This window comes from Pan paniscus, chromosome 1 (assembly GCF_029289425.2).
Source record: "Pan paniscus chromosome 1, NHGRI_mPanPan1-v2.0_pri, whole genome shotgun sequence".
NCBI lineage: Eukaryota > Metazoa > Chordata > Mammalia > Primates > Hominidae > Pan > Pan paniscus.
Window position 1 is genome coordinate 46,342,655 of NC_073249.2, and position 10,231 is coordinate 46,352,885.

The 10,231-nt window shown below is 51.4% G+C and overlaps 1 protein-coding gene across 16 annotated transcripts in view; it reads right to left on the reverse strand.

Annotated features, from left to right (window-relative positions):
- The window catches only part of PPFIA4 (PTPRF interacting protein alpha 4), a 52,548-nt gene extending 43,425 nt beyond the window's left edge, over positions 1-9,123 (reverse strand). For 13 of the 16 annotated variants that reach the window (XR_008624702.2, XR_010110997.1, XR_008624697.2 and 10 more), the window contains exon 1: positions 8,963-9,122. The gene's annotated coding sequence lies outside the window, so the exon portion shown is untranslated. Of the gene's footprint in view, positions 1-8,962 lie in introns of all 16 variants that reach the window. The other 3 variants (XM_055109517.2, XM_014342541.5, XM_063600859.1) reach the window with 1 other exon arrangement.
- Positions 9,124-10,231: the final 1,108 nt, after the last annotated feature.

The window sequence follows — 10,231 nt, forward strand, 5'->3', positions numbered from 1 at the left end:
GGGGAGGAGTGTGGGCAGGCTGTGAAACAGAGGAAGAGGGCTCAAGAGTGAGTGGGTGTGAGTGTGCGTGTGTGGGGGTGGGGGATTGGACAAAAAGTAGGCCTTGGGCCTTTAGAAACACAAAAGAGGTAACTTGGGGGCCTCTTTGGCATCCCAAAAGTCACCCCCACCTTTTCCTAACACACAGGAGGGATGGGCATTTGGGTCTGTTGCTCTGGCTGGCCCCACACACAGGCCTGGCTCCCTCCTGCCTACCAGATGGCAGGCCTGGCCACGGAGAGAGCTGGACAAAGGCAAGGTTGCCAGCCCCTGCGGAGACCACAGCCCGGGGCAGGGCTGCTAGGAGCGTCTGAGGGGCTATTCAGCTGGGCAAAAAGGGAGCCTCCAGGTGGCAGCCACGAGGGAAAACAGGAGGGTCGGACACCCACCCAGCTGGAGGTCAGAGGAGGATCTGAAGAAATGGGGAGGGCGGGGGTCTTCCAGAAAAATAATGGTCGCCAGAGCTGCTATAAGTCACTCACATTTACCATGTGCCCAGCACTGTGCTTCCAAGTGGTATGGATTAATTTATTTTAATCCTCATAATTATTTGCAAGGAAGATGTAATTATTCTTCCCATTTCACAGAAGTGAGAACTGAGATGCAATGTCATGTAACCAAGTCTACACAGCTAGTGAAATGAAGAACCAGGATTCAATTTGTCTGTCTCATGCCAAAGAGGGGTAGAAGGAGGAAGAAGAGAGAGGGTAAAGACAACGCCTTCAGACTTCATGTCTTCTCCAAGAAACCTTCCCCACCCTCATCAGGGTGATGGCAGATGGAGGACAGCTCCCCTCGGCCTTCCCTGTCCGTCTCCTCCTCCAGCCTGGGGAAGGCCTCTGCAGAGCAGCCAACATGGTCATGAGGCCATGGGTGACTGAAAGGCCCCACTGGAAGGCCCCATCCTCCACGCACCCAAATCTCTGCTCCCAGCCCCTAGCTGGCTCCACACCAAGTTGTAGGCAGCTTCCCTGAGTTCCCCCCACTGCCCCCCACTCCCATAGGCGCTGCAGAAACAGACACTCTTCGGAGCCCTCGTCCTTGGGGCTCTCAGACATTCTCCCCAACGTGGGCCTGCAGCCCAGCTGCCCATGCCTCAGGCTGCCCAGAAGCTTCTCCTTCTTCCCTGTCTAGCTTTGTACCCCCAGAAGCCTGGCCCTCACCCATCCTCTCCTCCAGAAATCCAGCCCTACCTCCTCTCCTGCTGCTCCCTAGCCCTTCCCTAGCCCTGCTCACTGAGGCCTGCTCCCAGGACCCACCTATAGCTCCTGTTTGTCCAGCTCCTCACTGGCCTGCCTCTCATCTCCCTTTCCATGTTGGTCTCATGAGCTTAGATCACCTTGCTAAGCTCATCTCAAACACCACTTCCTCCATGGAGTCTCTTCTGATCCCTCCAGTGTGTGAGATCTGCCCTTCCGCTGACCCAGCATTGCCCTCTAGTTATACCTCTCTTCACGGGACTTCTCTTACTTTACATCATCTCATCTGTAGACCCATCTCTGAGTACTCTAACACAGGGCCCTAACACCCATGGAACTGAACAGACCTGTGCTGACGGTCATTCCAGGGCAGTCCATCCCTGACTGACTTCAAAGAAGGGGAACTCCAAAACAGGACTGACATGGCCACCTCCCGGGTTCAAGTGATTCTCCTGCCTCAGCCTCCCGAGTAGCTGGGATTACAGGTGTACGCCACCACATCTGGCTATTTTTATTTTTTTTATTTTTAGTAGAGATGGCATTTCACCATTTTGGCCAGGGTGGTCTTCAACTCCTGACCTCAGCTGTCTGCCCACCTCGGCCTCCCAAAGTGCTAGTATTATAGTGTGAGCCACCACACCTGGTCTGAAAATTAAACCTTCTTGAGAGCAAGATAGGGGCTGCTCCTGTCTTGAAAGGCAGACTCCAGAGCAGCTGATGATGCAGGTGACCCTGGGAAGATCCTGAATCTCTCTGAGCTTCCATTCCCCAACCTCTGTGAATGGGGATGATAACAGTACCCACCTCAGACAGCTGGGACAGAGGATGTCTAGAGTCAGCCTACACAAAGTGCTGAGATCAGCACCCAGCGAAACTCGGTAAGTGTTCATGAACTCTCAGCACCCTAGGCTCCCAAAGCGCCTCAAGGCTGGGCCCACTGAACTACAATAAGAAAATTACAAATCTATTCTGGCTACAGGAAGCCATTCCCAGAGAAAAAACTCTTGGAAAAGCCCCACTTAAGAGTTTCCACTGCTAGCCACAGATCCCTTCAAAAGCATCCAGTTCTCTGGGCCCCCAACATGACTAGCAGTGAGACTTTACCCCTCTGTGCTTCAGGTTCCCAAATCTGGAAAATGAACATTATAACACACAATATGCTCCAGTGCTCTCACAGGTTGTCATGAGGCTCAAAGAGGTAACAGACATGAAACAGTTCTGAGAAGTATAAAATGCCGCCCAAGCACAGGTTAGTACCAGCTGCCGAATACACTCAGCCTCCTAATGCCAGGCTCATTCAGGGGACACGGAAGGAAGCATCTGTTCAGACAGGCTCCCCTGGGCCTGAGTCTGTGAAGCCCAGCTCTCCAGCTGCTCCCCAGGAGTTAGACATGGGCCACCTCTTCCCAAGACATGGCCCATCACTTGAGTGAGCACAGAACTTACTGTCTAAACCATGACCCTCTTGGTTTAGAGGGTCATGGTTTAGACAGTAAACCACTGTTAACAATCACACCAGAACACAGGTTTCACCTAGCCATATGGTCACCCTTGCCATTGCCACCCTAGTAGGACTAATGTCAAAACTAATGGGGAAGGCCGGGCATGGTAGCTCATGCCTCTAATCCCAGCACTTTGGGAGGATGAGGTGAAAGATTGCTTGAGCCCAAGAGTTCAAGACCAGCCTAGGCAACATGGTGAGACATCCTCTCTTAAAAAAAAAAAAATGTTAGCTGGGCACAGCAGCATGCGTCTGTAGTCCCAGTTACTCAGGAGGCTGAAGTGGGAGGATCACTTAAGCCTAGGAGATGGAGGCTGCAGTAAGCCAAGATCACACTACTTACTCCAGCCTGGGTAACAGAGCAAGACCCTATTTCAAAAACAACAAAAAAAAAAAAAAAAAAAAAAAGCGGGGAAGGGAGAACTACAAGCCTCTGGGCCCCCATCCGCAAATAGTTCCTCTTCTGCAATACCCAAAATTATAGACATCACACCTACCTCTTTAACTTAAGACTGGTGTTTGCAAACTAGGCTTTACGACAGAGTACCTTTAGGGGCAGTCCGAGGCCAAAAGGAGGGTGAAGAGGTGTGACAAACTCAAAAGGCTCTAAATTCCCTTTTCTTACTTTAATCCCATCAACTCCTAATCTGTCCGTTTTATGGGACATCTGATTAAGGTTTCAATTGTATAAAAGGATTCCAAGTCCATGAAGAGGTTAGAAAATCCCTAGTTTAAATATTGTCTACAGAAGCCCCCTGCTAAAACACACACACACACACACACACACACACACACACACACACACACGTTCTCTCAGAAAGGCTGTACATCAGTGCAACAGTGACAACCCCGGGAATGCTACACAAGTCACACCAGGAGCCAACCATTTTCCACACTCTAAATGTCTAATAGAGATCATATAGTTACTAAGTCAAAATATGAGTCTGCACCACCGAATACAGACACAGCTTTTGCTGAACTTACATCATTAAGTACATTCCCAGAGAAAACCCTAGACATCTTCTGCTAATCAGAGCCATTAATCAACACAAATGTCCTCAAATAATGTTTGCAGAAGAAGAAACAAAGTAATAAGCATAGCAAATTTGGAGAATAAAAATATTTCAAAACTAGGGATCCATGTGGGACAAATATTAAACAGGGTCCTCTGGTGGTAAAAAAAATGCTCAAAGTCACTGCATTCGTAGATCAACCCATCAGATTAGGGAGCCATCGCAGAGGAGAGAAGAGGACGGGTCCAGAGTGCTAATAGGCACCAGGTGTAAAAAGTCCAGAGTACAGAACTGCAGGGAGGAATGTAGGCATCATAAAAAATGTGCATTAGTATGTGGTCACAGAAGTGGCGGGCAGTACGAAAAGAGAATGGGGGGGTGTCATGTGTCATCATGCAACAGAGTGTGTGTGTGATCATGAGAACGCATGGTATATATGTGTGGCCATGAAAAAGGAAGAGAAGCCAGTGCAGTAGTAGTTCATGCCTCGGGCATAAGCCCTCGGTGCAGTAGCACTTTGGAAGGCCAAGGCAGGGAGATTGCTTAAGCTCAGGACTTAGAAACCAGCCTGGGCAACATGGCAAAACCCCATCTCTACTAAAAATATGAAAACTAGCTGGGCATGGTGGCATGCACCTGTATTCCCAGGTACTCGGGAGACTGAGGTGGGAGGAGCACTTGAACCCAGGAGGTTGAGGCTGCAGTGAGCCATGATCATGCCACTGCACTCCAGCCTGGGCAATAGGGAGAGAGAGGGGAAAAGGGGACCGAGAGAGAGAGAGAGTATATGTTGTATGTATGTCTGTGTATAAAGGTATGGTCATAAGAATGGCGTCCTGAGAGCATAGGCATGAGAGCAAGTAGGTATATAGACTCATGACAGTGTGTAGATGTGTGTGGTCATAAGTACATCAGGGATCTTGACTGCATATAATTGTGGTCATGAGAACACATGTGTGGGTACACAGCCATGACAGTAAATGTGTGTGGTCATACATGCATAAGCATCTGGGATTCATAACATCATACATGCTCCCAGGAGCACATGGGAGCTGTGAGAGCTTGTGCAAGTATGTGTGTGTGATCATGAAAGTGTATTGCTGCTCATGAGACAGCGTAAGTCCACGTGTGGCCTCGAACCTGTGTGAGAAGGTATAATCGAGAGAGGAGGGAGGGATGGGGTGATACTGAAAAAATGAAAGCTCCACTTGCTCCAGGGGCTCTGCCCCAAAGTATGACCAAAAATTTGGGGCACTCCACAACTAGCCTAGTTTGAGCTGAAGTCATGGAACTGGGGCCATCCCATCTTTCTACCTACCCCCACCCATCAGGGATGCACTGCACCATCTCCCAAGCCCAGGCCTCCATGTCCATGAGATTGCTGGGGTCACCCCCCTGCATGTCCCAAAATGCCCACTCCTCACGGAACAGCTCATGCAAAGCTCCAGGCCCGGCCCCACTCCCCAGGCCTCCACTCCCAGCAGCGCTCCTCTAGGCCAAAGGAGAGCCATCTTCTGAAGCAGCTGCTGAGGCCCTCTCCCATCCAGCCTCACCTCACACCTGGACTCAGAAGGGCTCTCGGAGGTCACACAGGCCACTTCCCACCCTGTGTGGGAGTTCCTTTCACAACATCCCTGGCAGCCCAGTCTTGACTTGATTATCCTTCAGGAACAAGCAGCTCACTATCAAATGAGGAAGGCTTCATCGTTCTAAGGAAGCTTTTTCTTAAATTGAATGGAAAACCCATCTCTCTTTGAAATGACAGTTATCTATCTGAAGACAGTGGCCATGAAGGCACATCAAGTATATATCTAACTTATGAGAATTCAACTCTTAACAGCTGGGCGAAATAAGCAATAAAGGCCTCTAAAATCAAATCAGCTATTTCATCTGACACTTCACTACAAAATCATATTGTGCGTATGCACTCTTTGTAAAATCACTCTACAGTAGTATATACAGTATCTATTTACATAATATAGAATACATATATACCATATCTATACATTCATATTACTGTTCAGGGTTATAAACCCATATGCCATGCTTTATGAGAGACTGGGAAGTTTTCACTTCATCTACTGCCCACAGAATCTAATGCTCCCAAAGGGATGTAACACCAGTGTCCTGGGTCCCCAGAGGCTTCGCTGCTCCAGGTTAAATATCTCCAGTGGCAAGGAGGCCCTGCTTCATGGAACTCAGGGGATCAGAAGACAGACCTCTTCAATTCAATCCAATGATCACTTACTGAGTGATTTCCATGCAACCGATACTGTTATGAAAGCAAAAGACATGTAAGACAGAAAGTTCACAGGCTACTTGAGAGAACACAGATACACATGTAATCACTGGAGAGCAGTACAGAGAAGCATGTGACCAAACACTCAGTCTCTGGCACAGCCAGGGGGTCAGTGCTGAGCACCACTTGGAGTTTGACCAACGGAATTAACTGGTGGCAGCTTCTCCTCCAACTCTCTCAGAACGAAGCATCCCCAGCCAAGGCCTCTCAACCACCAAGTGAAAGGCAGATGGCTATTCCACGCTACAGCTGACTTCACCTAGGGGGATGGAGACACCTCAAGGAGGCCCCGAGGTTGCAGCACCCGAGCCTCTCTGAAGGCAGAGCAATGAGCTGGGCAGCAATCGTGCTTCTTGTGCAGTGGGCCAGCAGCCAGGCAACAAGCGGGGAGGTCTCAGGCTCAGACCAGCCCTGGAGTCTCCCTCCATCCTCGCTTAGAGCTCCTTCCCCCACTGCTGTTTCCCCCACCAGCCCTGTCCCTGTAACATTCTCAGTTGCCTCAGGCCCCTCCCAGTACAGCAAATGCAGAGGGTCCCCTAGAAGCAGCCCCTTCCACAGTACATCAAGGACCATGGTCCCTCTGAATCCTCCACTCTGCTGGCCACCCGAAGTCCCACGCTCCTGTGAGCCACCGTATGCCCTCCAGAGCTAATTATAGGTCCGTGAGCTAGCAGGCCAGAGGGGGACAGATGGTGACTTCATGTGGCTGCAATACACACTTGTCCCTCCCTCTGACCCCACTCCCTCCCCTCCATTTCTCTCAATTCCCTACGTAGGACCCAGACTTTGAGGCAGCTTTCACTCCCTCAGTCCTCCCTGCTCCTCACCACTCCTCCTCTCCAACACATGCACAAGCACACACACTCACACACGCGTGTGCACACACACACACACACACACACCCCATACCACTCAATTGCCACACCTTGTTTCTACAGCAACTCACCTATGGAGCCAACACAGTAGGGCCTAAAGCCCAGGGAAGAATGTCCTTGGCATTCGAAGGCCTCGGCTAGCTGCCCATATCTTAAAACCCCCTTAACACCCAGCTCCCCGGCCCTGCTGAGCCTTCATCCCCACCTCATCACCACCACAGCCTGACTACTCATTCTCTTGCCTAGTTCTAGCTCTGCCATCCTCAGAGGCTCTGTGATGACCTACAAGCCATCCCTGACAACTCTTTCCAACTCTAAGATTTCAGCAATCAACTCAGAGATGAGACCCAGGAGCCTGGCTGCCTGCCATGCCCTGCCCCTCCAGCCCTCCTTTACAGCCCAGCAGCCAGACCTCATGCACCGCACGGTTCTGACATCACGACATGCTCAGCAGCACAAACCCCAACTCCACTGGATGCGAATTCCCTTCCACACCCTCCTCCCCCACACTATTCCATCTTCCAGAGATGGCGTCTCCCACTACACAGAGTCTAGGACATTCTTGGCCCCCAATAACCATTTTGTCATTCATTATCTCCTTACTTTGAGATACCGTTTACCCCACGAAGCCTCCTCAAGCCTCAGGACAAAATCTGAGAAAATAACCAAGGGAAATCATTCAAGCTGCCCTTTTGCTTAGGCAGCTTCCCTGGGACTACCTGGCCAGTTAATAGTGGTAGGGGGTGTGTAGGTTGGAGTCTAATTCAGACAGCTGTTTGAAAGCACGTGGACACAGTTCTTTCTTTTTCTAATCCAACAGCAATGTAACAGAATGGGGATGGGGGGTGAGAAGGGTGTTAACAGAATACCTGCTATGTGTGCCTCCTATGTGTACCTTTCAGCTACTCCGCAGCTGTAAATTGCCTTCAGAAGACCTAGCACCGAGCACAGTATCTGGCAGATAGTAGGTGTCCAACAAATGTTTGCTGGATGTTGAGCAAAGTACTAGGTACCAGATCCAAGAACTCTGGAAAGGACTATGGGAAATCCCTGAAACCTGGCTCCTGGAGGGGACCCTTAAGCTCACACCAGGAGGGGATCTCCCTGCGAAGCAGCGCCTCCTTAACCACTTGCTCTCCACACAGAACGGCCCCAACTCTCCTGCTCTTCTGATGGAAACTACCAGCACACCTCTCCTCAAAGGTGACATCAGCTCCTAGCGGCACCTTGTCCTGGATCCCTCCTCCTTCTCGAAGAAAACCACCTACACCATGTCTCCAAGTCCTCCAGCCCGACCTCTCTCTTCCCACCTACCATCAAAACCTCAAAATCTGCGCTGGAAAACATCCCTACTGCGTGGACGTGAGTCAGCGCCCCACTCCCACCCTCCCAGTTCAGGCATCTCTATTCCAGCCCTCTTTTCCTGTTGCGCCCACCCCTGTCCCCACCCCCACCAGGCCTCGGGTTGGCCGCTCCTTCCACCCCACCGCCCTGGCACTGCGGAGATGGGGGCATCTCTGGCACAGACTGAGGCTGGCAGTTCGAGGAATGGAGAGCTAGCGACAGGAACAGGGGTGCTATGAGCAACTCGGGAAAGATTAAGACCCCCGCGAAGAGCGAAGACCTCAGCCCATCAGAATCGCGTCCCCAAAGGAGTGGGGTTGGCCCCGGAGCCGAGAGGCGCTTTTTCTGACTCTCCTGGAGGGGAAATGGGGGCGCAGTCTGCTCCGTTCCCACCGGGAGACTCGCCAACTCGGCCCCCTCCCCTGAAGCCGATGGAGCAGAGGGCGCACTCCACGCCCTCCCCGCAGATCGGGCATCGCCCCTATCCTCACCCCCAAGGGCACAGGGCACCGCAAAGGCCGGCGAGGGGCGGCAGGGGAAGCAGTACCGACGCCTGCCGGAGATAGCACATACGGAGTCAAAAAGGGCTGTTTCCCGAGGTGCGATAGACGAGACCCCTCCCCAAACTGTCGAGGGGAGCTGGAGATGGGGAAAAGACGCATCCTACCCCAGTCCAGGCTCTGGGCGCTCACCTGCCTGCAAATGCCGAAGGCCAGGCGGCTAGGCTCGGAAGCAGCAGGGAGCCGCCCCCGACCCGGGCAGCCCGACACGTCCTAGAGCCGAGCCGGCGCCGAGGTAGCTGCAGCCTCCGCCGCCCAAGCGCGCGGCCGCGGGGCCCCGCCCCCTTCCTCCGCGGACAACCCCCCCCCGGCTCCGCCCCCTAGGCGGGGCTGGGCTGCCGCGACCGAGGCCACGCCTCCCGCCCCCAAGCGCCTCGGGTCCGGGCACGTGACGAGAGCGCCGCTTTGAGGCCGCGCGCCATCTTGGTTCAGCCTAGGAGGTGGCGAAGTGCCAGAGTTTTATTCCGCAGAAGGGTCTCAGGGCCCAGGAGTGCTGCCCACATTCTGCCCCTCCCTCTGAACTCGCCCTTGTTCCTAGTCTAACAGCCCGTTCCCTAAATTGGCCTTAGTCTCGGCCTTGTAATTGTCAAGTTTGTCACCTTTCACGCTTGCTCTCCTGCCCGTTCCTTGCTTTTCCTTTGATCGCACCCATTTTTTAAGTGGGGAAACTTGATATCCGGATACTACATCTGTAGTATGCTCTTCAGTGAATTGTGTCGCTTGCCTTCAGGCACCTGGCTGTTCTAACACTGTTACTACAAAATGAAGGGTTTGTCTATGACATATACATAGTATGAAAACAAGTCTCAAATGCCAAAATTCCTGACTGACAAATTTTAGCTAAGCCTCTCCATTTTCCTGAATTGCTCCCTTACCCTGCCCCCTGTGGCTATTAATGCATCTTTTCCATCTGCTTTGTGAAGTTTCATCACAGTGCCTACTCAATCCTTTACCAATACCCAGTAAGCACCACTAAAAGTGTGAACAATTTTTATATACATGCAATGTGTTCATGTGTGTGTATTTATAGATATATACACAGCATGTTCTATATCAGCAGCAAATGCTATAGTTGAGATCAGTGACACATACAACCTTCTCTCATTTATCTTCCACCCAATATATTCACCATTTGGCATAATTTCCTTGCATCTCTTTGAAGACAGGGAAATCTGGGTAATTCTGATCTGAGGGGTGGGTAAGTGAAGCTAAATCTGTGACCCTTGAACAACAGGGCCTTCAACTGCACAGGGCCACTTGCATGCAGATTTTCTTCCTTCCCCGCCACCCCTGAGACAGCAAGACTACCCCTCCTCTTCTTACTCGTCAGCCTGCTCAACATGATGACCCACTTAATAAACAGTAAATGTATTTTCTCTTCTTTGATTTTCTTAATAACAT